Source organism: Saccopteryx leptura, chromosome 2 (genome assembly GCF_036850995.1).
Source record: "Saccopteryx leptura isolate mSacLep1 chromosome 2, mSacLep1_pri_phased_curated, whole genome shotgun sequence".
NCBI classification, from domain to species: Eukaryota; Metazoa; Chordata; class Mammalia; order Chiroptera; family Emballonuridae; genus Saccopteryx; species Saccopteryx leptura.
In genome coordinates, this window is record NC_089504.1 from 339523940 (window position 1) to 339530695 (window position 6756).

The 6756-nt window shown below is 48.2% G+C and overlaps 1 pseudogene; it reads right to left on the reverse strand.

Annotated features, from left to right (window-relative positions):
- Nucleotides 1-6258: 6258 nt before the first annotated feature.
- Nucleotides 6259-6360, reverse strand: LOC136396358 (small nucleolar RNA U3; annotated as a pseudogene).
- Between the last annotated feature and the right edge of the window lie 396 nt (nucleotides 6361-6756).

Below are 6756 nucleotides of genomic sequence, written 5' to 3' on the forward strand. Positions count from 1 at the left end.
ACACCTAATTTTAGTGAGAGATTCAGAAAATAAATGAACAAATGAATATAAAACAAAATGTTGGCATAATATAAGCAGTAGAAAGGAAAAAATATAATATGAACTAGTATTTTTTGAGAAAGTGCTCCTTTAAACCACATTTTAGAAATTAAATTGTATGTCCTTCCAAAACTGTTCGTTTCAAGCTGCTCTTCAATGAGCACATGTGAATAGCTTACATTTAGTAAGAACTTATTCTTTGCTGAGCACTCTTGTCGGTGTTCTGCACGTATTAATTCATTTAATCTTCACATTGACTCTTGGAAGCAAGTACTATTGCTACCGTCATATTAAAAACAAAAAAACTGCAAAAAGAAAAAGGGGGGGGTTATTGGTGAAGTTTACACAGCTCCAGAGTCCAGAGACCATTACAGTACAATTCCTCTCTAAATAGAATTATTCAGCTGACTTATCTAAACAATTCATCATCATCATCTTCATCATCATCGTCATTACCATCATCTTGATGTTCACTCTTCTACACGTTTTATCTAAATTATTTTCTTTCTTTCTTTCTTTTTCTTTTTTTTTTTTTTACTTAAATTATTTTTCATCCTCCAAATCACTTTGGATGAGAGGTTTGAGGCTCTCCACTTTACTGATGAAAAAAATTAAGGATCAGAGAGGCCAACTCATTTACCCAAGGTCCTGCAACCTTTAAGAAGAGAAGCTGGCATTCAAATCTGGATCTGCTGTGTTCCCAAAATTAGAAAGATCTTCCTTGAGATAAATGTAGCTGGAGACTATTTCTACAAACTAAAGGCTTTTAAAAGTGGTTCTACTGACCCCTTCTCAATGTCTCTCTTATAGACTCCCTTTCACTAACTTCTCACCCCCAACGTCCTATGTTCAGTTTTATGGCTGCTTTGACCCGACCACGCCCACCGTCCCTTCTCGCTACCGCTCCCCCCGGGCGAACAGGAGCGCCGGGGATTCCCCGGTCTGCGGCTTCTCTTCTGCGGTTTGTGCATGTTCTTTCCTACTCCTCCCGGTCCTTAGGAATTTGATGGCATCACACTTTTCTTCTAGGTTCAGTTCAAAAAAATCTCTCTTCCGTGAAGATTTTTTTTTTTAATGTTTTTTCAACCTCTGACTCCTCTGATCTTCTCCTCCTGGGAATTGTTTCCATTCTCGGAGCACATGTTGGTCACCCAATCCAGATACTGTCACTCCGGGCAAGTCACTGGCCCTCTCTGGGCCTCATTGCAAGAATAGGAAAAGACTCAGGGGTCCCTCGACATTATTTTCTCAAAATATAAGATTAGGACACAGCGGGGCTCCACAGGGTCCCTGAGCAACACCAGGTCAGCAGCCAAAATGGGGAGAGCCATGAACTGTAGGTCCCCTGTCACCCACACTCCGCAGGGGGTGCTGCTGCCCCGCGGTGGGCACAGGATAGGACCGGATGGCGCTCCCAACTTCAGAGCATGGCAGTGAGGCTTTGGAGCCAGGGATCCAGGATTCAAGCCCACTTAGAGCCAGGCGAGCTCTGGGCAAGTCATTTATCCCCGAGCCTCAGTTTTCTCTTCCCTTCCCAAATTGTCAATGACAGTGTTTCATCAGAGATTGTTGCAAATTACTGTCGACGTGACACAGAGAGTTGTACCGCTCACGTCCTCTACCTTTCTCCTCTCTGGTGACTGAACTCTACTGCCGTCAGCTCTGGCTGTAAGGCTGGTGGGTGATGTTAAGGGAAGCCCCCCTCCCTCTGTTACTTAGTGAATTCCCAGACAGAGAGCATGTGGACGCTGAGCCCCAGAGGCTGCCTCCTCCTGGCTGTGAGGGCTGGCATCTGCACAGTGTCCCATAAAACGATGGGCTGGTCTGCTGGCCCAGAGGGTGACTAGGACCCGGCTCCACCTCGCCCTCCTCCCTCCTGGCTCCATTCTGGGCGGTTCGTGCTCTGCTCCTCCTCATCCCCTGGTTCCCCAAGCAGGTAGAGCCCCTTCGAGAGGCAGGGCAGTTGAACTGACAACATACACGGCGAACTGATTTATGGAAAAGGCTCTTGGCTGGCGGGGGAGAGGGTGATTTTAAATTACCAACGATTGGAAATGAATTGTCAAGAAGGCAACTCGTCTCAGAAAACTGCTAGGTCTTGAGAAGTATTCGTATCAGTAGATGTTTCTATTTCTCTGGGGCTGTGCGACAACTTTGTTTCTTGGGCCTTTCTCCACCTGAGAAAAGACCTTGACTTTCACTGGATTTGGGGAGGGAAGAGCAGGGCAGAGAGGCACTTGGAGGGGCAGACATGACAGACAGACATGGGACTTGGAGGGCAGAAGTCCTTACATAGGACTTTGGACAAGTGACCTTCCCTCTCTGGGTCTCCCTTTCCTGCTATTTCCAGGGCTTGCATAACAATTAAATGATGACCAATAACTGGGAAAGGGGGCTTTGTAACTGTAAAAAGTCTCCACAGCTACTAACATCTGAGAGTTCTTGGGAGCATTTGATGAGATTTGGTGTGCAACGTACTCAGCCAGTGACTGGACCAGAGCAAAGGACCATAACCAGGTTGTCTTTAGTAGGGGTGATGGTTGTTTAAGGAGGTGGCCTGGTGCAGACTCTGATAAGCTGGACTTTGGGGCTAGCAGGCCTGCCTCCAACTACTGTGTCAGACACTGATCACGCTACTTACTTTTCCTGTCTCAGTTTTCTCATCTGGAACATGGGACCGATAATAACACATAACGCCATGGTGGCTGTGAGGTTCGAAAAGTTCAGCAAGTAAAGACCAAGCATAGCATCTGAAGCACCCTCAGTAAATGTGTTCCTTCCCTGTCAGCAAAGAGCTCTTCCTTTGGTTCTAGCTCTGTATGCACAACCAGTCTCCCAGATACCCGATTCTATAGGACTCCGTACCTGGGACTTGTTTTGGTGAAAAATCTCAGGGACACTCAGACACTGCCTGGGGGCATCCAATACACACCAGGAGCCTCACACCCTTGTAGCTTTGCCTCCCTCTCGCAGGGAGTACTGCTCCTTTAGGGCATCTTGCAAAATGCAGACAATCAGAGCTGCTCTACCTTCTTCCCAGTTCAGGACCATCCCGCTGATACAAACAGCTCTTAGATGATCACCTGTGGCTTTGATTCGCTACAGAGGGCACCAGCGGTGAGGAAGTGACTAGGGAAATGGACTGTGTGGCTCGTGGCTAAAGACAGGACTTAAAGAGAACAAACCAAATTCGACCCAGTCCACACATACCCGTATTTCCCCATGTATAAGACCCATTTTCTGAAAACTTTGGTGTCTAAAAACTGGGTGCATCTTATACAGTGGTTGTAGATACTTTTTACTTGCATTTCCCACTTTTTTGGTAGATGAAAAGTTGTATGAATTTTATGATGAATAAAACTTGAGTTCAGTAACTTTATGTAATAAATTTTTTTTTTCAAATTTCAGGCCCCAAAATTAAGGTGCGTTTTATACATGGGAGCATCTTATACATGGGGAAATATGGTATCTCTTTCATTGCCACCAAAACTTGGCTTTGGTGTCTGGCACATAGTAGGATTCGAGTGTCTTACACAGAATAGGCCCATAGTAGGGCTTTGTTAAAAATTGGTCACATCGATTCTCATCATACACATGATAAAGATGATGATGATGCCAGAAACATGGGTAAGGTGCCTACTCTGTGCGAGGCTATTTAAACTCCATCCACGGCAGAAAGGGATCCGTCCATCTTACACAGGAGGAAAAGTAACGGGTTCAGGGGGGTTGAGAGGCCCACCGTACCATGATAGAGACCCATCTGGGTCCAGGTGCCTCCTCATCGAGAACCCAGTCTTTCTTCCAGAGCTTGGACCAGGCTGTCAGTTTTAAATTCCTAGAGTGGCAGGCAGTGCACAATGGAATGTGGCCGTCAGCTTTTCAAAGGTCAGTCCCCTGCAGTCTTGGACAGCATGGCCACAGGCTGTGAGGCTGTCCCCTTGATCCCTCAACAAGGGCACAAACATCCCTCAATGGTCCCTTGCACTGCAGGAGGTCTGGCTGTGGGTCTGTGTTGAAGAGGGGGTCCTTCCCAAGTGCCTCATAATTACAGCTGTCCTGCAGATCGCCAGCCCTGAGCGTCCGTTTGGCCTCTGAAGGGTCCAGTCCCCCTGTGCAAGTAGCCGGCGTGCCAGCGGGGCACTTACCACCCCCAGACCACGCCATCTGCGCCCACACTGCGCACTCAGCCGGCACTGCTCCCCTGAGGAAAACCGGAACTGAGATGGGCCTGGAGGGGCAGATTTACATTTTTAAGAAGAGCTGGAATCACAGCTCACAGTTCAAGATGGCAGAGAGGGAGACCTGGGGCTTTTCCCAGCAGGAGGCTTAGCACAACACTTAGTGGGTGGTTGCGCTTTCTTTGTCCATAAAGAACAAAGTGAAGGATCGTTATTCCTTCTCCAGTAGGCACAAGTGCTGTTTGGAGAGAATTATTATCTCTGAACCAAAGCTTGCCACGTTTCTACTGGAAACTCTATGGGCGGAACGTGCCTTTTTATAAAAACAAGGAAACCTGACTTGCTTGGGGGCAGCTGGGTCTCACACCCTCCCTGGGCTAAGGGCATGTGATGGGCGGGACCCTGCCTGTCCCAGCTGCTGTTACCTTCCCTTCAGTGCAGACCACGGTCAGGCCTCCTGCAGGGCAAGGGTTCTTCTGGGATGCTTGTGCCCTTGATGCGGATCAGCCTCACAGCCTGGACTGTGCCGTTCAAGGCTGCGGAAGGACCGCCCTGGGCTGCTTTGGGCCCTGTGGGTCCAGCCCAGCCACACTTCATCAGACTCTGCTCTTGATGTGTCCTCTTATCTAGAAGGATGGGGACAGCTCTGGCTCTGCAGTCAGACAATTCTAGCTCAGCTCTGCTGCTTCCGGCACGCGCCCCAGAGCAAGGCAAGGCTCTGTCCCCTCTCCGGTCCTCAGTGGTAAGGCAGACAGGAACCGTTCCCAGTTCCTAGAGTCAGTGTGAGGATGGACTGAGGTGAGGTACAAAAACTGCTTGGTTCTGCTTCTGACACATAAGATTCTAAAAAATGTTCTGTAATATGTATTTTAGGGGCCCAGTGCCCCTTCGTTCTTTGCTGCGGGGCCCGGTGTTAACCCTTTGTTGGACCTCCTGGGCTGAACGCAGGTGCTGTTCTCGCCTTGCTGGGGCTGGACAGCCCGTCAGACACTGGGCTCTGGCTCTGCGTCGGACAGGCTCCCAGCTCTTCAGGGGGGATAAATGTCTCCCCAGTGGATAGATCTAATTCCTGTCCCAGCACCTTTCCGAATCCATCTCAACCTGGGGCAGGTAGGTATCTAGCTCAGCTCAGACCCAAATCAAGATGCAAAGAGATGCCACTGAAAACAGAAACCTTCTTTCCAGGTGGAAGATGATGAAATGTTATACCAAGTTTGACTTTTCCCAGAGACGCTGGGGTGTGGCTTTGGGATGGAAGCCTCTCTCTCAGAATGCCGAGCAAAGATGTGTCTCCAGGCCCCCAAGTGGCCTTCTCAGCAGCGGGAGAATTCACCCAAAGAAGTATGTTGGGAACTACAAAGTCAAGTGACAGAGCCATGGAAATTCAGTCCCATGCAACGTGACCTCACGTCAGAGAAAGAGGAGCGCTCCCACTATGTGTCTGCCCTGCAGACCTGTCATGTGTTACTCATTATGCTGGGTGTGCTACGAACATTATCTCAGTCTCTGTTACCAGAGTTTGATTATCTTGGTCTTCCTGAGGACTTCGAAGCTCAGAGGAGACAAATGACTTGCAGGTCGACCCAGCCAGTGAGCACTCTGAGATAGGAAAGATACTGTCTTCATCCCCCAGTGGTAAACAAGACTCATTCCACGTTAGTAACTCAATAAAAGTTGATGTAGGTGAGGACAAATGATCTTGTAGCCTTGTTTCCTGCCTGTCCCTCACTCCCCCTGGGTTTCCTGCTGTTTCTCAGACCTGCCATGTCTCTCTCAGGACCTGAGTCCCCCACAGCCTAGACTATCTTTCCCCTTTCTCCCCTGAACAAACCGCAATCCCTCCTAGCTCAAATGTCCCATTTTTTGGTAAAGTTTTTCAAAGTGCACCCCACAGGGCGAGCATCTCCCATGCAGGGCCCCCCAGCAATGTGTCTGTCCCTCTATCACATAGCGTCAATTACTTGATCATGTATCTTTTTCTTTCATTAGACAGCTTCAGGGTTAGGCCGCGTTGGGTTTGCCTCTGTGCCCAGGATGGCTTTCCATTAGAACGGGAAAACCACGCAGGCTGACTCGTCTTCATGGAAACAGTCCTTAAGCATATTCAACAAACTATAGAAATGATCCCTGAAAGTATAGTTCTTCTTAAGCATATTCATTTCTTTTCCATTTGAAAACTGTATGAGCAGCCCCTACGTCCTGAGAGCAAAGGGTGCTTCCCAGATTGCTGATGTGAAGAAATGGGTGCACAGGAAATTGTCAGGGAGCGACTGGCAAATGCTGACTTCATTGCAGAAACACATCCCAATCTCAATAGTAAATTGATCTGTTGGCTCACACTTTGCCCTTTTTTGTGATTTTGACACAGTGGGTTAATACTTCAATGTCTCAATGTCTGGGCATCTGGAGATAGTCAGTTTAGCCAGCATCAAGGCCCCACCCAAGGCCTCTGTTCTTGGCCTGAAAAATCCCATGTTTCTGTCAACGACTCAAAAAAAATACAATGAGGTTTTGCTCATGAAATTTGTAGACGACAAGA